Genomic DNA, 21,421 nt, shown 5'->3' with positions numbered 1-21,421 from the left:
ACCTAGGCAGGAGTCCTCACTTCGCTGAAGAAACACGTGTCTGGAAGGCCCTCCCCGTCGTAACTCGAGAATATACCCCAGGTTCCGGCCGCAACTCGAGAAAAACCAAGAGTTCCCCCTCGCCGCGAGATGAGGCCCAATTCCCCTGCACTGCATGCAGAGCAATTCCGTGTTCCACATCAAACGTGAAAGGAGCTTTGATTTCCTTGATGGCACTCCAGAGAAAACCCAAGATCACTGTCTCAAGTCCAGAGGGATCCTGAGGTCACTGTAGCAACACGAAAAGGCTCCGGGGACCCCAAATCAACTCGAGATGAGAGCTTAGTCCCTGGCTTCGAGTCAAGAGGAATAACAACTTTCCACCAGCACCTCAAGAGGAGGCTTCTCTCAGCTTCAGGTATATTTGAGGGACCCCGAGTTTGTGGCCTCAAGTGGAATGGACACCGAGATGCTCTGACTCAGGTAAGGCCGGATATCCCTGCAGTGAATTGAATGCAGGCCCGTCTTGCATCTCCCAAGACGAAGGGATGTCTGAATCCTCATGGAGACCACAGAGAAAGACCTAGTCCTCCGCCTCATCGTGACTGGAGGCCTCACATCCTTTGAAAACTCGAGAGGTCTGCGGAGATCAATGCTTCCAAAGGAGACGAGGCCTGACTCCTCTTGAAAATGGATAGGAGTCCCAGGATCCCTGTGGCACGTGGAAAGGGACCCTGGGTCTCCCGCCTCACGTGGAGACGCGTCCCAATTGCCATGCCAAGACTCGAGGAGAATCCCGAGGTGTCCCTCGCACCTAGGCAGGAGTCCTGACGTCGCTGAACAAACACGTGTCTGGAAGGGCCCTCCCCGTCGTAACTCGAGAATATACCCCAGGTTCGGGCCGCAACTCGAGAGAAACCATGAGACTTCCCCCTCGCCGCGAGTTGAGGCCTGATTCCCCTGCACTGCATGCAGAGCAATTCCGTGTTCCACATCAATCGTGAAAGGAGCCGTGATTTCCTTGATGGCACTCCAGAGAAAACCCAAGATCACTGTCTCAAGTCTAGAGGGATCCTGAGGTCACTGGACCAACAGGAAAGGGCTCCGTGGACCCCAAATCAACTCGAGATGAGAGCTTAGTCCCTGGCTTCGTCTCAAGAGGAATACGAACTTTCCACAAGCCCTTCAAGAGGAGGCTTCTCTCAGCTACATGTATGTGAGAGGGACCCTGAGTTTGTGGCCTGAATTGGAATGGACACAGAGATGCTCTGACTCGAAGTAAGGCCGGATATCCCTGCAGTGAATTGAATGCAGGCTCGTCTTGCATCTCCCAAGACGAAGGGATGTCTGAATCCCGTGTGGAGACCACAGAGAAAGACATAGTTCTCCGCCTCATCCCGACCGGAGGCCTCACATCCTTTGAAAACTCGAGAGGTCCGCGGAGATCAATATTTCCAAAGGAGACGATGCCTGACTCCTCTTGAAAATGGATAGGAGTCCCAGGATCACTGTGGCACGTGGAAAGGGACCCTGGGCCTCCCGCCTCACGTCGAGACGCGTCCAAATTGCCATGCCAAGACTCGAGGAGAATCCCGTGGTGTCCCTCGCACCTAGGCAGGAGTCCTGACGTCGCTGAACAAACAAGTGTCTGGAAGGGCCCTCCCCGTCGTAACTCGAGAATATACCCCAGGTTCGGGCCGCAACTCGAGAAAAACCATGAGACTTCCCCCTCGCCGCTGGATGAGGCCCGATTCCCCTGCACTGCGTTCAGAGCAATTCCGTGTTCCACATCAAACGTGAAAGGAGCCTTGATTTCCTTGATGGCACTCCAGAGAAAACCCAAGATCACTGTCTCAAGTCTAGAGGGATCCTGAGGTCACTGGAGCAACACGAAAGGGCTCCGTGGACCCCAAATCAACTCGAGATGAGAGCTTAGTTCCTGGCTTCGACTCAAGAGGAATACCAACTTTCCACAAGCACCTCAAGAGGAAGCTTCTCTCAGCTACAGTTATGTGAGAGGGACCCTGAGTTTGTGGCCTCAAGTGGAATGGTCACCGAGATGCTCTGACTCGAAGTAAGGCCGGATATCCCTGCAGTGAATTGAATGAAGGCTCGTCTTGCATCTCCCAAGACGAAGGGATGTCTGAATCCCCTCTGGAGACCACAGAGAAAGACCTAATCCTCCGCCTCATCGTGACCGGAGGCCTCACATCTTTGAAAACTCGAGAGGTCTGCAGAGATCAATGCTTCCAAAGGAGACGATGCCTGACTCCTCTTGAAAATGCATAGGAGTCCCAGGATCACTGTGGCTCGTGGAAAGGGACCCTGGGTCAACCGCCTCACGTGGAGACGCGTCCCAATTGCCATGCCAAGACTCGAGGAGAATCCCGAGGTGTCCCTCGCACCTAGGCAGGAGTCCTGACGTCGCTGAACAAACACGTGTCTGGAAGGGCCCTCCCCGTCGTAACTCGAGAATATACCCCAGGTTCCGGCCGCAACTCGAGAAAAACAATGAGACTTCCCCCTCGCCGCGAGATGAGGCCCGATTCCCCTGCACTGCGTGCAGAGCAATTCCGTGTTCCACATCAAACGTGAAAGGAGCCTTGATTTCCTTGATGGCACTCCAGAGAAAACCCAAGAACACTGTTTCAAGTCTAGAGGGATCCTGAGGTAACTGGAGCAACACGAAAGGGCCCCGTGGACCCCAAATCAACTCGAGATGAGAGCTTAGTCCCTGGCTTCGACTCAAGAGGAATACCAAATTTCCAAGAGCACCTCAAGAGGAGGCTTCTCTCAGCTACAGGTATGTGAGAGGGACCCTGAGATTGTGGCCTCAAGTGGAATGGACACCGAGATGCTCTGACTCGAAGTAAGGCCGGATATCCCTGCAGTGAATTGAATGCAGGCTCTTCTTGCATCTCCCAAGACGAAGGGATGTCTGAATCCCCTGTGGAGACCACAGAGAAACACCTAGTCGTCCGCCTCAACGCGAACAGAGGCCTCACATCCTTTGAAAATTCTAGAGGTCCGAGGAGATCAAAACTTCCCAAGGAGACGTTGCCTGACTCCTCCTGAAAGTGGATAGGAGTCCCAGGATCCCTGTGGCACGTCAAAAGGGACCCTGGGTCTCCCGCCTCACGTGGAGACGCGTCCCAATTGCCATGCCAAGACTCGAGGAGAATCCCGAGGTGTCCCTCCCACCTAGGCAGGAGTCCTGACGTCGCTGAACAAACAAGTGTCTGGAAGGGCCCTCCCCGTCGTAACTCGAGAATATACCCCAGGTTCCGGCCGCAACTCGAGAAAAACCATGAGACTTCCCCCTCGTCGCGAGATGAGGCCCGATTCCCCTGCACTGCGTGCAGAGCAATTCCGTTTTCCACATCAAACGTGAAAGGAGCCTTGATTTCCTTGATGGCACTCCAGAGAAAACCCAAGATCACTGTCTCAAGTCTAGAGGGACCCTGAGGTCACTGTAGCTATAGGAAAGGGCTCCGGGGACCCCAGATCAACTCGAGATGAGAGCTTAGTCCCTGGCTTCGACTCAAGAGGAATACCAACTTTCCACAAGCACCTCAAGAGGAGGCTTCTCTCAGGTACAAGTATATGAGAGTTACCCTGAATTTGTGGCCTCAAGTGGAATGGACACCTTGATGCTCTGACTCGAAGTAAGGCCGGATATCCCTGCAGTGAATTGAATGCAGGCTCGTCTTCCATCTCCCAAGACGAAGGGATGTCTGAATCCCCTGTGGAGACCACAGAGAAAGACCTAGTTCTCCGCCTCATCGCGACCGGAGGCCTCACATCCTTTGAAAACTCGAGAGGTCCGCGGAGATCAATGCTTCCAAAGGAGTCGATGCCTGACTCCTACTGAACATGGATAGGAGTTCCAGGATCCCTGTGGCATGTGGAAAGGGACCCTGGGTCTCCCGCCTCACGTGGAGACGCGTCCCAATTGCCATGCCAAGACTCGAGGAGAATCCCGAGGTGTCCCTCGCACCTAGGCAGGAGTCCTGACGTCGCTGAACAAACACGTGTCTGGAAGAGACCTCCCCTTCGTAACTCGAGAATATACCCCAGGTTCCGTCCGCAACTCGAGAAAAACCATGAGACTTCCCCCTCGCCACGAGATGAGGCCCGATTCCCCTGCACTGCATGCAGAGCAATTTCATGTTCCATATCAAACGTGAAAGGAGCCTTGATTTCCTTTTGGCACTCCAGAGAAAACGCAAGATCACTGTCTCAAGTCTAGAGGGATCCTGAGGTCACTAGAGCAATATGAAAGGGCTCCGTGGACCCCAAATCAACTCGAGATGAGAGCTTAGTCCCTGGCTTCGAGTCAAGAGGAATACCAACTTTCCACAAGCACCTCAAGAGGAGGCTTCTCTCAGCTACAGGTATGTGAGAGGGACCCTGAGTTTGTGGCCTCAAGTGGAATGGACACCGAGATGCTCTGACTCGAAGTAAGGCCGGATATCCCTGCAGTGAATTGAAAGCAGGCTCGTCTTTCATCTCCCAAGACGAAGGCATGTCTGAATCCCCTGTGGAGACCAATGAGAAAGACCTAGTTCTCCGCCTCATCGCGACCGGAGGCCTCACATCCATTGAAAACTTGAGAGGTCCGCGGAGACCAGTGCTTCCCAAGGCAACGATTCCTGACTCCTCTTGAAAATGGATAGGAGTCCCAGGATTCCTGTGGCACGTGGAAAGGGACCCTGCGTCTCCTGCCTCACGTGGAGACGCGTCCCAATTGCCATGCCAAGACTTGGGGAGAATACCGAGGTGTCCATCGAACCTAGGCAGGAGTTCTGACGTCGCTGAACAGACACGTGTCTGCACGGGCCCTCCCCGTCCTAACTCGAGAATATACCCCAGGTTCTGGCCGCAACTCGAGAAAAACCATGAGACTTCCCCCTCGCCGCGAGATGAGGCCCGATTCCCCTGCACTGCGTGCAAAGCAATTCCGTGTTCCACATCAAATGTGAAATGAGCCTTGATTTCCTTGATGGCACTCCAGCGAAAACCCAAGATCACTGTCTCAAGTCCAGAGGGATCCTGAAGTCACTGGAGCAACTCGAAAGCGCTCCGTGAACCCCAAATCAACTCGAGATGAGAGCTTAGTCCCTGGCTTCGACTCAAGAGGAATACCAACTTTCCACAAGCACCTCTAGAGGAGGCTTCCATCAGCTACAGGTATGTGAGAGGGACCCTGAGTTTGTGGCCTCAAGTGGAATGGACACCGAGAGGCTCTGACTCGAAGTAAGGCCGGATATTCCTGCAGTGAATTGAAAGCAGGCTCGTCTTGCATCTCCCAAGAGGAAGGGATGTCTGAATCCCCTGTGGAGACCACAGAGAAAGAACTAGTTCTCCCGCTCATCGCGACCGGAGGCCTCACATCCTTTCAAAACTCGAGAGGTCTGCGGAGATCAATGCTTCCAAAGGAGACGATGCCTGACTCCTCTTGAAAATGGATAGGAATCCCAGGATCCCTGTGGCACGTGGAAAGGCACCCTGGGTCTCGCGCCTCACATGGAGACGCGTCCCAATTGCCATGCCAAGACTCGAGGAGAACCCCGAGGTGTCCCTCGCACCTAGGCAGGAGTCCTCACTTCGCTGAAGAAACACGTGTCTGGAAGGCCCTTCCCATCGTAACTCGAGAATATACCCCAGGTTCCGGCCGCAACTCGAGAAAAACCAAGACTTCCCCCTCGCCGCGAGATGAGGCCCAATTCCCCATCACTGCATGCAGAGCAATTCCGTGTTCCACATCAAACGTGAAAGGAGCCTTGATTTCCTTGATGGCACTCCAGAGAAAACCCAAGATCACTGTCTCAAGTCCAGAGGGATCCTGAGGTCACTGTAGCAACACGAAAAGGCTCCGTGGACCCCAAATCAACTCGAGATGAGAGCTTAGTCCCTGGCTTCGAGTCAAGAGGAATAACAACTTTCCACCAGCACCTCAAGAGGAGGCTTCTCTCAGCTTCAGGTATATTTGAGGGACCCCGAGTTTGTGGCCTCAAGTGGAATGGACACCGAGATGCTCTGACTCGAAGTAAGGCCGGATATCCCTGCAGTGAATTGGATGCAGGCTCGTCTTGCATCTCCCAAGACGAAGGGTTGTCTGAATCCCCTGTGGAGACCACAGAGAAAGACCTAGTCCTCCGCCTGAACGCGACTGGAGGCCTCACATCCTTTGAAAACTCGAGAGGTCCGCGGAGATCAATGCTTCCAAAGGAGACGATGCCTGACTCTTCTTGAAAATGGATAGGAGACCCAGGATCCCTGTGGCACGTGGAAAGGGATCCTGAGTCTCCCGCCTCACATGGAGACGCGTCCCAATTGCCATGCCAAGACTCGAGGAGAATCCCGAGGTGTCCCTCGCACCTAGGCAGGAGTCTTGACGTCGCTGAACAAACACGTGTCTGGAAGGGCCCTCCCCGTCGTAACTCGAGAATATACCCCAGGTTCCGGCCGCAACTTGAGAAAAACCATGAGACATCCCCCTTGCCACGAGGTGAGGCCCGATTCCCCTGCACTGCGTGCAGAGCAATTCCGTGTTCCACATCAAACGTGAAGGGAGCCTTGATTTCCTTGTTGGCACTCCAGAGAAAACCCAAGATCACTGTCTCAAGTCTAGAGGGATCCTGAGGTCACTGGAGCTACACAAAAGGGCTCCGTGGACCCCAAATCAACTCGAGATGAGAGCTTAGTCCCTGGCTTCGACTCAAGAGGAATACCAACTTTCCACAAGCACCTCAAGAGGAGGCTTCTCTCAGCTACGGTTATGTGAGAGGGACCCTGAATTTGTGGCCTCAAGTGTAATGGACACCGAGATGCTCTGACTCAGGTAAGGCCGGATATTCCTGCAGTGAATTGAATGCAGGCTCGTCTTGCATCTCCCAAGACGAAGGGATGTCTGAATCCCCTGTGGAGACCACAGAGAAAGACAAAGTTCTCCGGCTCATCCCGACCTGAGGCCTCACATCCTTTGAAAACTCGAGAGGTCCGCGGAGATCAATATTTCCAAAGGAGACCATGCCTGACTCCTCTTGAAAATGGATAGGAGTCCCAGGATCACTGTGGCACGTGGAAAGGGACCCTGGGTCTCCCGCCTCACGTGGAGACGCGTCCCAATTGCCATGCCAAGACTTGGGGAGAATACCGAGGTGTCCATCGAACCTAGGCAGGAGTTCTGACGTCGCTGAACAGACACGTGTCTGGACGGGCCCTCCCCGTCCTAACTCGAGAATATACCCCAGGTTCCGGCCGCAACTCGAGAAAAACCATGAGACTTCCCCCTCGCCGCGAGATGAGGCCCGATTCCCCTGCACTGCGTGCAAAGCAATTCCGTGTTCCACATCAAATGTGAAATGAGCCTTGATTTCCTATATGGCACTCCAGCGAAAATCCAAGATCACTGTCTCAAGTCCAGAGGGATCCTGAAGTCACTGGAGCAACTCGAAAGCGCTCCGTGAACCCCAAATCTACTCGAGATGAGAGCTTAGTCCCTGGCTTCGACTCAAGAGGAATACCAACTTTCCACAAGCACCTCAAGAGGAGGCTTCCATCAGCTACAGGTATGTGAGAGGGACCCTGAGTTTGTGGCCTCAAGTGGAATGGACACCGAGAGGCTCTGACTCGAAGTAAGGCCGGATATTCCTGCAGTGAATTGAAAGCAGGCTCGTCTTGCATCTCCCAAGAGGAAGGGATGTCTGAATCCCCTGTGGAGACCACAGAGAAAGAACTAGTTCTCCCGCTCATCGCGACCGGAGGCCTCACATCCTTTCAAAACTCGCGAGGTCTGCGGAGATCAATGCTTCCAAAGGAGACGATGCCTGACTCCTCTTGAAAATGGATAGGAGTCCCAGGATCCCTGTGGCACGTGGAAAGGGACCCTGGGTCTCGCGCCTCACATGGAGACGCGTCCCAATTGCCATGCCAAGACTCGAGGAGAACCCCGAGGTGTCCCTCGCACCTAGGCAGGAGTCCTCACTTCGCTGAAGAAACACGTGTCTGGAAGGCCCTCCCCGTCGTAACTCGAGAATATACCCCAGGTTCCGGCCGCAACTCGAGAAAAACCAAGAGTTCCCCCTCGCCGCGAGATGAGGCCCAATTCCCCTGCACTGCATGCAGAGCAATTCCGTGTTCCACATCAAACGTGAAAGGAGCCTTGATTTCCTTGATGGCACTCCAGAGAAAACCCAAGATCACTGTCTCAAGTCCAGAGGGATCCTGAGGTCACTGTAGCAACACGAAAAGGCTCCGGGGACCCCAAATCAACTCGAGATGAGAGCTTAGTCCCTGGCTTCGAGTCAAGAGGAATAACAACTTTCCACCAGCACCTCAAGAGGAGGCTTCTCTCAGCTTCAGGTATATTTGAGGGACCCCGAGTTTGTGGCCTCAAGTGGAATGGACACCGAGATGCTCTGACTCAGGTAAGGCCGGATATCCCTGCAGTGAATTGAATGCAGGCCCGTCTTGCATCTCCCAAGACGAAGGGATGTCTGAATCCTCATGGAGACCACAGAGAAAGACCTAGTCCTCCGCCTCATCGTGACTGGAGGCCTCACATCCTTTGAAAACTCGAGAGGTCTGCGGAGATCAATGCTTCCAAAGGAGACGAGGCCTGACTCCTCTTGAAAATGGATAGGAGTCCCAGGATCCCTGTGGCACGTGGAAAGGGACCCTGGGTCTCCCGCCTCACGTGGAGACGCGTCCCAATTGCCATGCCAAGACTCGAGGAGAATCCCGAGGTGTCCCTCGCACCTAGGCAGGAGTCCTGACGTCGCTGAACAAACACGTGTCTGGAAGGGCCCTCCCCGTCGTAACTCGAGAATATACCCCAGGTTCGGGCCGCAACTCGAGAGAAACCATGAGACTTCCCCCTCGCCGCGAGTTGAGGCCTGATTCCCCTGCACTGCATGCAGAGCAATTCCGTGTTCCACATCAATCGTGAAAGGAGCCGTGATTTCCTTGATGGCACTCCAGAGAAAACCCAAGATCACTGTCTCAAGTCTAGAGGGATCCTGAGGTCACTGGACCAACAGGAAAGGGCTCCGTGGACCCCAAATCAACTCGAGATGAGAGCTTAGTCCCTGGCTTCGTCTCAAGAGGAATACGAACTTTCCACAAGCCCTTCAAGAGGAGGCTTCTCTCAGCTACATGTATGTGAGAGGGACCCTGAGTTTGTGGCCTGAATTGGAATGGACACAGAGATGCTCTGACTCGAAGTAAGGCCGGATATCCCTGCAGTGAATTGAATGCAGGCTCGTCTTGCATCTCCCAAGACGAAGGGATGTCTGAATCCCGTGTGGAGACCACAGAGAAAGACATAGTTCTCCGCCTCATCCCGACCGGAGGCCTCACATCCTTTGAAAACTCGAGAGGTCCGCGGAGATCAATATTTCCAAAGGAGACGATGCCTGACTCCTCTTGAAAATGGATAGGAGTCCCAGGATCACTGTGGCACGTGGAAAGGGACCCTGGGCCTCCCGCCTCACGTCGAGACGCGTCCAAATTGCCATGCCAAGACTCGAGGAGAATCCCGTGGTGTCCCTCGCACCTAGGCAGGAGTCCTGACGTCGCTGAACAAACAAGTGTCTGGAAGGGCCCTCCCCGTCGTAACTCGAGAATATACCCCAGGTTCGGGCCGCAACTCGAGAAAAACCATGAGACTTCCCCCTCGCCGCTGGATGAGGCCCGATTCCCCTGCACTGCGTTCAGAGCAATTCCGTGTTCCACATCAAACGTGAAAGGAGCCTTGATTTCCTTGATGGCACTCCAGAGAAAACCCAAGATCACTGTCTCAAGTCTAGAGGGATCCTGAGGTCACTGGAGCAACACGAAAGGGCTCCGTGGACCCCAAATCAACTCGAGATGAGAGCTTAGTTCCTGGCTTCGACTCAAGAGGAATACCAACTTTCCACAAGCACCTCAAGAGGAAGCTTCTCTCAGCTACAGTTATGTGAGAGGGACCCTGAGTTTGTGGCCTCAAGTGGAATGGTCACCGAGATGCTCTGACTCGAAGTAAGGCCGGATATCCCTGCAGTGAATTGAATGAAGGCTCGTCTTGCATCTCCCAAGACGAAGGGATGTCTGAATCCCCTCTGGAGACCACAGAGAAAGACCTAATCCTCCGCCTCATCGTGACCGGAGGCCTCACATCTTTGAAAACTCGAGAGGTCTGCAGAGATCAATGCTTCCAAAGGAGACGATGCCTGACTCCTCTTGAAAATGCATAGGAGTCCCAGGATCACTGTGGCTCGTGGAAAGGGACCCTGGGTCAACCGCCTCACGTGGAGACGCGTCCCAATTGCCATGCCAAGACTCGAGGAGAATCCCGAGGTGTCCCTCGCACCTAGGCAGGAGTCCTGACGTCGCTGAACAAACACGTGTCTGGAAGGGCCCTCCCCGTCGTAACTCGAGAATATACCCCAGGTTCCGGCCGCAACTCGAGAAAAACAATGAGACTTCCCCCTCGCCGCGAGATGAGGCCCGATTCCCCTGCACTGCGTGCAGAGCAATTCCGTGTTCCACATCAAACGTGAAAGGAGCCTTGATTTCCTTGATGGCACTCCAGAGAAAACCCAAGAACACTGTTTCAAGTCTAGAGGGATCCTGAGGTAACTGGAGCAACACGAAAGGGCCCCGTGGACCCCAAATCAACTCGAGATGAGAGCTTAGTCCCTGGCTTCGACTCAAGAGGAATACCAAATTTCCAAGAGCACCTCAAGAGGAGGCTTCTCTCAGCTACAGGTATGTGAGAGGGACCCTGAGATTGTGGCCTCAAGTGGAATGGACACCGAGATGCTCTGACTCGAAGTAAGGCCGGATATCCCTGCAGTGAATTGAATGCAGGCTCTTCTTGCATCTCCCAAGACGAAGGGATGTCTGAATCCCCTGTGGAGACCACAGAGAAACACCTAGTCGTCCGCCTCAACGCGAACAGAGGCCTCACATCCTTTGAAAATTCTAGAGGTCCGAGGAGATCAAAACTTCCCAAGGAGACGTTGCCTGACTCCTCCTGAAAGTGGATAGGAGTCCCAGGATCCCTGTGGCACGTCAAAAGGGACCCTGGGTCTCCCGCCTCACGTGGAGACGCGTCCCAATTGCCATGCCAAGACTCGAGGAGAATCCCGAGGTGTCCCTCCCACCTAGGCAGGAGTCCTGACGTCGCTGAACAAACAAGTGTCTGGAAGGGCCCTCCCCGTCGTAACTCGAGAATATACCCCAGGTTCCGGCCGCAACTCGAGAAAAACCATGAGACTTCCCCCTCGTCGCGAGATGAGGCCCGATTCCCCTGCACTGCGTGCAGAGCAATTCCGTTTTCCACATCAAACGTGAAAGGAGCCTTGATTTCCTTGATGGCACTCCAGAGAAAACCCAAGATCACTGTCTCAAGTCTAGAGGGACCCTGAGGTCACTGTAGCTATAGGAAAGGGCTCCGGGGACCCCAGATCAACTCGAGATGAGAGCTTAGTCCCTGGCTTCGACTCAAGAGGAATACCAACTTTCCACAAGCACCTCAAGAGGAGGCTTCTCTCAGGTACAAGTATATGAGAGTTACCCTGAATTTGTGGCCTCAAGTGGAATGGACACCTTGATGCTCTGACTCGAAGTAAGGCCGGATATCCCTGCAGTGAATTGAATGCAGGCTCGTCTTCCATCTCCCAAGACGAAGGGATGTCTGAATCCCCTGTGGAGACCACAGAGAAAGACCTAGTTCTCCGCCTCATCGCGACCGGAGGCCTCACATCCTTTGAAAACTCGAGAGGTCCGCGGAGATCAATGCTTCCAAAGGAGTCGATGCCTGACTCCTACTGAACATGGATAGGAGTTCCAGGATCCCTGTGGCATGTGGAAAGGGACCCTGGGTCTCCCGCCTCACGTGGAGACGCGTCCCAATTGCCATGCCAAGACTCGAGGAGAATCCCGAGGTGTCCCTCGCACCTAGGCAGGAGTCCTGACGTCGCTGAACAAACACGTGTCTGGAAGAGACCTCCCCTTCGTAACTCGAGAATATACCCCAGGTTCCGTCCGCAACTCGAGAAAAACCATGAGACTTCCCCCTCGCCACGAGATGAGGCCCGATTCCCCTGCACTGCATGCAGAGCAATTTCATGTTCCATATCAAACGTGAAAGGAGCCTTGATTTCCTTTTGGCACTCCAGAGAAAACGCAAGATCACTGTCTCAAGTCTAGAGGGATCCTGAGGTCACTAGAGCAATATGAAAGGGCTCCGTGGACCCCAAATCAACTCGAGATGAGAGCTTAGTCCCTGGCTTCGAGTCAAGAGGAATACCAACTTTCCACAAGCACCTCAAGAGGAGGCTTCTCTCAGCTACAGGTATGTGAGAGGGACCCTGAGTTTGTGGCCTCAAGTGGAATGGACACCGAGATGCTCTGACTCGAAGTAAGGCCGGATATCCCTGCAGTGAATTGAAAGCAGGCTCGTCTTTCATCTCCCAAGACGAAGGCATGTCTGAATCCCCTGTGGAGACCAATGAGAAAGACCTAGTTCTCCGCCTCATCGCGACCGGAGGCCTCACATCCATTGAAAACTTGAGAGGTCCGCGGAGACCAGTGCTTCCCAAGGCAACGATTCCTGACTCCTCTTGAAAATGGATAGGAGTCCCAGGATTCCTGTGGCACGTGGAAAGGGACCCTGCGTCTCCTGCCTCACGTGGAGACGCGTCCCAATTGCCATGCCAAGACTTGGGGAGAATACCGAGGTGTCCATCGAACCTAGGCAGGAGTTCTGACGTCGCTGAACAGACACGTGTCTGCACGGGCCCTCCCCGTCCTAACTCGAGAATATACCCCAGGTTCTGGCCGCAACTCGAGAAAAACCATGAGACTTCCCCCTCGCCGCGAGATGAGGCCCGATTCCCCTGCACTGCGTGCAAAGCAATTCCGTGTTCCACATCAAATGTGAAATGAGCCTTGATTTCCTTGATGGCACTCCAGCGAAAACCCAAGATCACTGTCTCAAGTCCAGAGGGATCCTGAAGTCACTGGAGCAACTCGAAAGCGCTCCGTGAACCCCAAATCAACTCGAGATGAGAGCTTAGTCCCTGGCTTCGACTCAAGAGGAATACCAACTTTCCACAAGCACCTCTAGAGGAGGCTTCCATCAGCTACAGGTATGTGAGAGGGACCCTGAGTTTGTGGCCTCAAGTGGAATGGACACCGAGAGGCTCTGACTCGAAGTAAGGCCGGATATTCCTGCAGTGAATTGAAAGCAGGCTCGTCTTGCATCTCCCAAGAGGAAGGGATGTCTGAATCCCCTGTGGAGACCACAGAGAAAGAACTAGTTCTCCCGCTCATCGCGACCGGAGGCCTCACATCCTTTCAAAACTCGAGAGGTCTGCGGAGATCAATGCTTCCAAAGGAGACGATGCCTGACTCCTCTTGAAAATGGATAGGAATCCCAGGATCCCTGTGGCACGTGGAAAGGCACCCTGGGTCTCGCGCCTCACATGGAGACGCGTCCCAATTGCCATGCCAAGACTCGAGGAGAACCCCGAGGTGTCCCTCGCACCTAGGCAGGAGTCCTCACTTCGCTGAAGAAACACGTGTCTGGAAGGCCCTTCCCGTCGTAACTCGAGAATATACCCCAGGTTCCGGCCGCAACTCGAGAAAAACCAAGACTTCCCCCTCGCCGCGAGATGAGGCCCAATTCCCCATCACTGCATGCAGAGCAATTCCGTGTTCCACATCAAACGTGAAAGGAGCCTTGATTTCCTTGATGGCACTCCAGAGAAAACCCAAGATCACTGTCTCAAGTCCAGAGGGATCCTGAGGTCACTGTAGCAACACGAAAAGGCTCCGTGGACCCCAAATCAACTCGAGATGAGAGCTTAGTCCCTGGCTTCGAGTCAAGAGGAATAACAACTTTCCACCAGCACCTCAAGAGGAGGCTTCTCTCAGCTTCAGGTATATTTGAGGGACCCCGAGTTTGTGGCCTCAAGTGGAATGGACACCGAGATGCTCTGACTCGAAGTAAGGCCGGATATCCCTGCAGTGAATTGGATGCAGGCTCGTCTTGCATCTCCCAAGACGAAGGGTTGTCTGAATCCCCTGTGGAGACCACAGAGAAAGACCTAGTCCTCCGCCTGAACGCGACTGGAGGCCTCACATCCTTTGAAAACTCGAGAGGTCCGCGGAGATCAATGCTTCCAAAGGAGACGATGCCTGACTCTTCTTGAAAATGGATAGGAGACCCAGGATCCCTGTGGCACGTGGAAAGGGATCCTGAGTCTCCCGCCTCACATGGAGACGCGTCCCAATTGCCATGCCAAGACTCGAGGAGAATCCCGAGGTGTCCCTCGCACCTAGGCAGGAGTCTTGACGTCGCTGAACAAACACGTGTCTGGAAGGGCCCTCCCCGTCGTAACTCGAGAATATACCCCAGGTTCCGGCCGCAACTTGAGAAAAACCATGAGACATCCCCCTTGCCACGAGGTGAGGCCCGATTCCCCTGCACTGCGTGCAGAGCAATTCCGTGTTCCACATCAAACGTGAAGGGAGCCTTGATTTCCTTGTTGGCACTCCAGAGAAAACCCAAGATCACTGTCTCAAGTCTAGAGGGATCCTGAGGTCACTGGAGCTACACAAAAGGGCTCCGTGGACCCCAAATCAACTCGAGATGAGAGCTTAGTCCCTGGCTTCGACTCAAGAGGAATACCAACTTTCCACAAGCACCTCAAGAGGAGGCTTCTCTCAGCTACGGTTATGTGAGAGGGACCCTGAATTTGTGGCCTCAAGTGTAATGGACACCGAGATGCTCTGACTCAGGTAAGGCCGGATATTCCTGCAGTGAATTGAATGCAGGCTCGTCTTGCATCTCCCAAGACGAAGGGATGTCTGAATCCCCTGTGGAGACCACAGAGAAAGACAAAGTTCTCCGGCTCATCCCGACCTGAGGCCTCACATCCTTTGAAAACTCGAGAGGTCCGCGGAGATCAATATTTCCAAAGGAGACCATGCCTGACTCCTCTTGAAAATGGATAGGAGTCCCAGGATCACTGTGGCACGTGGAAAGGGACCCTGGGCCTCCCGCCTCACGTGGAGACGCGTCCAAATTGCCATGCCAAGACTCGAGGAGAATCCCGTGTTGTCCCTCGCACCTAGGCAGGAGTCCTGACGTCGCTTAACAAACACGTGTCTGGAAGGGCCCTCCCCGTCGTAACTCGAGAATATACCCCAGGTTCGGGCCGCAACTCGAGAAAAACCATGAGACTTCCCCCTCGCCGCTGGATGAGGCCCGATTCCCCTGCACTGCTTTCAGAGCAATTCCGTGTTCCACATCAAACGTGAAAGGAGCCTTGATTTCCTTGATGGCACTCCAGAGAAAACCCAAGATCACTGTCTCAAGTCTAGAGGGATCCTGAGGTCACTGGAGCAACACGAAAGGGCTCCGTGGACCCCAAATCAACTCGAGATGAGAGCTTAGTTCCTGGCTTCGACTCAAGAGGAATACCAACTTTCCACAAGCACCGCAAGAGGAAGCTTCTCTCAGCTACAGTTATGTGAGAGGGACCCTGAGTTTGTGGCCTCAAGTGGAATGGTCACCGAGATGCTCTGAGTCGAAGTAAGGCCGGATATCCCTGCAGTGAATTGAATGAAGGCTCGTCTTGCATCTCCCAAGACGAAGGGATGTCTGAATCCCCTCTGGAGACCACAGAGAAAGACCTAATCCTCCGCCTCATCGTGACCGGAGGCCTCACATCCTTTGAAAACTCGAGAGGTCTGCAGAGATAAATGCTTCCAAAGGAGACAATGCCTGACTCCTCTTGAAAATGCATAGGAGTCCCAGGATCCCTGTGGCACGTGGAAAGGGACCCTGGGTCAACCGCCTCACGTGGAGACGCGTCCCAATTGCCATGCCAAGACTCGAGGAGAATCCCGAGGTGTCCCTCGCACCTAGGCAGGAGTCCTGACGTCGCTGAACAAACACGTGTCTGGAAGGGCCCTCCCCGTCGTAACTCGAGAATATACCCCAGGTTCCGGCCGCAACTCGAGAAAAACAATGAGACTTCCCCCTCGCCGCGAGATGAGGCCCGATTCCCCTGCACTGCGTGCAGAGCAATTCCGTGTTCCACATCAAACGTGAAAGGAGCCTTGATTTCCTTGATGGCACTCCAGAGAAAACCCAAGAACACTGTTTCAAGTCTAGAGGGATCCTGAGGTAACTGGAGCAACACGAAAGGGCCCCGTGGACCCCAAATCAACTCGAGATGAGAGCTTAGTCCCTGGCTTCGACTCAAGAGGAATACCAAATTTCCAAGAGCACCTCAAGAGGAGGCTTCTCTCTGCTACAGGTATGTGAGAGGGACCCTGAGATTGTGGCCTCAAGTGGAATGGACACCGAGATGCTCTGACTCGAAGTAAGGCCGGATATCCCTGCAGTGAATTGAATGCAGGCTCGTCTTGCATCTCCCAAGACGAAGGGTTGCCTGAATCCCCTGTGGAGACCAAAGAGAAAGACCTAGTCCTCCGCCTCATCGCGACCGGAGGCCTCACATCCTTTGAAAACTCGAGAGGTCCGCGGAGATCAATGCTTCCAAAGGAGACGATGCCTGACTCCTCTTGAAAATGGATAGGAGTCCCAGGATCCCTGTGGCTCGTCGAAAGGGACCCTGGGTCTCCCGCAACACGTGGAGACGAGTCCCAATTGCCATGCCAAGACTCGAGGAGAATCCGGAGGTATCCCTCGCACCTAGGCAGGAGTCCTGACGTCGCTGAACAAACACGTGTCTGGAAGGGCCCTCCCCGTCGTAACTCGAGAATATACCCGAGGTTCTGGCCGCAACTCGAGAAAAACCATGAGACTTCCCCCTCGCCGTGAGATGAGGCCCGATTCCCCTGCACTGCGTGCAGAGCAATTCCGTGTTCCACATCAAATGTGAAAGGAGCCTTGATTTCCTTGATGGCACTCCAGAGAAAACCCAAGATCACTGTCTAGAGTCTAGAGGGATCCTGAGGTCACTGGAGCAACACGAAAGGGCTCCGTGGACCCCAAATCAACTCGAGATGAGAGCTTTGTCCCTGTCTTCGACTCAAGAGGAATACCAACTTTCCACAAGCACTTCAAGAGGAGGTTTCCCTCAGCTACAGGTATGTGAGAGGGACCCTGAGTTTGTGGCCTCATGTGGAATGGACACCGAGATGCTCTGACTCGAAGTAAGGCGGGATATCTTTGCCGTGAATTGAATGCAGGCTATTCTTGCGTCTCCCAAGACGATGGGATGTCTGAATCCCCTGTGGAGACCACAGAGAAAGACCTAGTCCTCCGCCTCATCGCGACCGGAGGCCTCACATCCTTTGAAAACTCGAGAGGTCCGCGGAGATCAATGCTTCCAAAGGAGACGATGCCTGACTCCTACTGAAAATGGATAGGAGTTCCAGGATCCCTGTGGCATGTGGAAAGGGACCCTGGGTCTCCCGCCTCACGTGGAGACGCGTCCCAATTGCCATGCCAAGGCTCGAGGAGAATCCCGAGGTGTCCCTCGCACCTAGGCAGGAGTCCTGACGTCGCTGAACAAACAAGTGTCTGGAAGAGACCTCCCCTTCGTAACTCGAGAATATACCCCAGGTTCCGGCCGCAACTCGAGAAAAACCATGAGACTTCCCCCTCGCCACGAGATGAGGCCCGATTCCCCTGCACTGCATGCAGAGCAATTTCATGTTCCATATCAAACGTGAAAGGAGCCTTGATTTCCTTGATGGCACTCCAGAGAAAACGCAAGATCACTGTCTCAAGTCTAGAGGGATCCTGAAGTCACTGGAGCAACACGAAAGGGCTCCGTGGACCCCAAATCAACTCGAGATGAGAGCTTAGTCCCTGGCTTCGAGTCAAGAGGAATACCAACTTTCCACAAGCACCTCAAGAGGAGGCTTCTCTCAGCTACAGGTATGTGAGAGGGACCCTGAGTTTGTGGCCTCAAGTGGAATGGACACCGAGATGCTCTGACTCGAAGTAAGGCCGGATATTCCTGCAGGGAATTGAAAGCAGGCTCGTCTTGCATTTCCTAAGAGGAAGGGATGTCTGAATCCCCTGTGGAGACCACAGAGAAAGAACTAGTTCTCCCGCTCATCGCGACCGGAGGCCTCACATCCTTTCAAAACTCGAGAGGTCTGCGGAGATCAATGCTTCCAAAGGAGACGATGCCTGACTCTTCTTGAAAATGGATAGGAGTCCCAGGATCCCTGTGGCACGTGGAAAGGCACCCTGGGTCTCCCGCCTCACATGGAGACGTGTCCCAATTGCCATGCCAAGACTCGATGAGAACCCCGAGGTGTCCCTCGCACCTAGTCAGGAGTCCTCACTTCGCTGAAGAAACACGTGTCTGGAAGGGCCCTCCCCGTCGTAACTCGAGAATATACCCCAGGTTCCGGCCGCCACTCGCGAAAAACAAAGACTTCCCCCTCGCCGCGAGAAGAGGCCCGATTCCCCTGCACTGCGTGCAGAGCAATTCCGTGTTCCACATCAAACGTGAAAGGAGCCTTGATTTCCTTGATGGCACTCCAGAGAAAACCCAAGATCACTGTCTCAAGTCCAGAGGGATCCTGAGGTCACTGTAGCAACACGAAAAGGCTCCGTGGATCCCAGATCAACTCGAGATGAGAGCTTAGTCCCTGGCTTCGAGTCAAGAGGAATAACAACTTTCCACAAGCACGTCAAGAGGAGGCTTCTCTCAGCTTCAGGTATATTTGAGGGACCCCGAGTTTGTGGCCTCAAGTGGAATGGATACCGAGATGCTCTGACTCGAAGTAAGGGCGGATATCCCTGCAGTGAATTGGATGCAGGCTCGTCTTGCATCTCCCAAGACGAAGGGTTGTCTGAATCCCCTGTGGAGACCACAGAGAAAGACCTAGTCCTCCGCCTCAACGCGACCGGAGGCCTCACATCATTTGAAAACTCGAGAGGTCTGCGGAGATCAATGCTTCCAAAGGAGACGATGCCTGACTCCTCTTGAAAATGGATAGGAGTCCCAGGATCCCTGTGGCACGTGGAAAGGGACCCTGGGTCTCGCGCCTCACATGGAGACGCGTCCCAATTGCCATGCCAAGACTCGAGGAGAACCCCGAGGTGTCCCTCGCACCTAGGCAGGAGTCCTCACTTCGCTGAAGAAACACGTGTCTGGAAGGCCCTCCCCGTCGTAACTCGAGAATATACCCCAGGTTCCGGCCGCAACTCAAGAAAAACCAAGACTTCCCCCTCGCCGCGAGATGAGGCCCAATTCCCCAGCACTGCATGCAGAGCAATTCCGTGTTCCACATCAAACGTGAAAGGAGCCTTGATTTCCTTGATGGCACTCCAGAGAAAACCCAAGATCACTGTCTCAAGTCCAGAGGGATCCTGAGGTCACTGTAGCAACACGAAAAGGCTCCGTGGACCCCAAATCAACTCGAGATGAGAGCTTAGTCCCTGGCTTCGAGTCAAGAGGAATAACAACTTTCCACCAGCACCTCAAGAGGAGGCTTCTCTCAGCTTCAGGTATATTTGAGGGACCCCGAGTTTGTGGCCTCAAGTGGAATGGACACCGAGATGCTCTGACTCGAAGTAAGGCCGGATATCCCTGCAGTGAATTGGATGCAGGCTCGTCTTGCATCTCCCAAGACGAAGGGTTGTCTGAATCCCCTGTGGAGACCACAGAGAAAGACCTAGTCCTCCGCCTGAACGCGACTGGAGGCCTCACATCCTTTGCAAACTCGAGAGGTCCGCGGAGATCAATGCTTCCAAAGGAGACGATGCCTGACTCTTCTTGAAAATGGATAGGAGACCCAGGATCCCTGTGGCACGTGGAAAGGGACCCTGAGTCTCCCGCCTCACATGGAGACGCGTCCCAATTGCCATGCCAAGACTCGAGGAGAATCCCGAGGTGTCCCTCGCACCTAGGCAGGAGTCTTGACGTCGCTGAACAAACACGTGTCTGGAAGGGCCCTCCCCGTCGTAACTCGAGAATATACCCCAGGTTCCGGCCGCAACTTGAGAAAAACCATGAGACATCCCCCTTGCCACGAGGTGAGGCCCGATTCCCCTGCACTGCGTGCAGAGCAATTCCGTGTTCCACATCAAACGTGAAGGGAGCCTTGATTTCCTTGTTGGCACTCCAGAGAAAACCCAAGATCACTGTCTCAAGTCTAGAGGGATCCTGAGGTCACTGGAGCTACACAAAAGGGCTCCGTGGACCCCAAATCAACTCGAGATGAGAGCTTAGTCCCTGGCTTCGACTCAAGAGGAATACCAACTTTCCACAAGCACCTCAAGAGGAGGCTTCTCTCAGCTACGGTTATGTGAGAGGGACCCTGAATTTGTGGCCTCAAGTGTAATGGACACCGAGATGCTCTGACTCAGGTAAGGCCGGATATTCCTGCAGTGAATTGAATGCAGGCCCATCTTGCATCTCCCAAGACGAAGGGATGTCTGAATCCTCTGTGGAGACCACAGAGAAAGACCTAGTCCTCCGCCTCATCGTGACTGGAGGCCTCACATCCTTTGAAAACTCGAGAGGTCTGCGGAGATAAATGCTTCCAAAGGAGACGAGGCCTGACTCCTCTTGAAAATGGATAGGAGTCCCAGGATCCCTGTGGCACGTGGAAAGGGACCCTGGGTCTCCCGCCTCACGTGGAGACGCGTCCCAATTGCCATGCCAAGACTCGAGGAGAATCCCGAGGTGTCCCTCGCACCTAGGCAGGAGTCCTGACGTCGCTGAACAAACACGTGTCTGGAAGGGCCCTCCCCGTCGTAACTCGAGAATATACCCCAGGTTCGGGCCGCAACTCGAGAGAAACCATGAGACTTCCCCCTCGCTGCGAGTTGAGGCCTGATTCCCCTGCACTGCATGCAGAGCAATTCCGTGTTCCACATCAATCGTGAAAGGAGCCGTGATTTCCTTGATGGCACTCCAGAGAAAACCCAAGATCACTGTCTCAAGTCTAGAGGGATCCTGAGGTCACTGGACCAACAGGAAAGGGCTCCGTGGACCCCAAATCAACTCGAGATGAGACCTTAGTCCCTGGCTTCGTCTCAAGAGGAATACGAACTTTCCACAAGCCCCTCAAGAGGAGGCTTCTCTCAGCTACATGTATGTGAGAGGGACCCTGAGTTTGTGGCCTCAAGTGGAATGGACACAGAGATGCCCTGACTCGAAGTAAGGCCGGATATCCCTGCAGTGAATTGAATGCAGGCTCGTCTTGCATCTCCCAAGACGAAGGAATGTCTGAATCCCCTATGGAGACCACAGAGAAAGACAAAGTTCTCCGGCTCATCCCGACCGGAGGCCTCACATCCTTTGAAAACTCGAGAGGTCCGCGGAGATCAATATTTCCAAAGGAGACGATGCCTGACTCCTCTTGAAAATGGATAGGAGTCCCAGGATCACTGTGGCACGTGGAAAGGGACCCTGGGCCTCCCGCCTCACGTGGAGACGCGTCCAAA

Source organism: Dama dama, chromosome 28, assembly GCF_033118175.1.
Source record: "Dama dama isolate Ldn47 chromosome 28, ASM3311817v1, whole genome shotgun sequence".
NCBI classification, from domain to species: domain Eukaryota; kingdom Metazoa; phylum Chordata; class Mammalia; order Artiodactyla; family Cervidae; genus Dama; species Dama dama.
The sequence above is the reverse complement of the archived record's forward strand: the minus strand, read 5'-3'. Positions refer to the sequence as shown.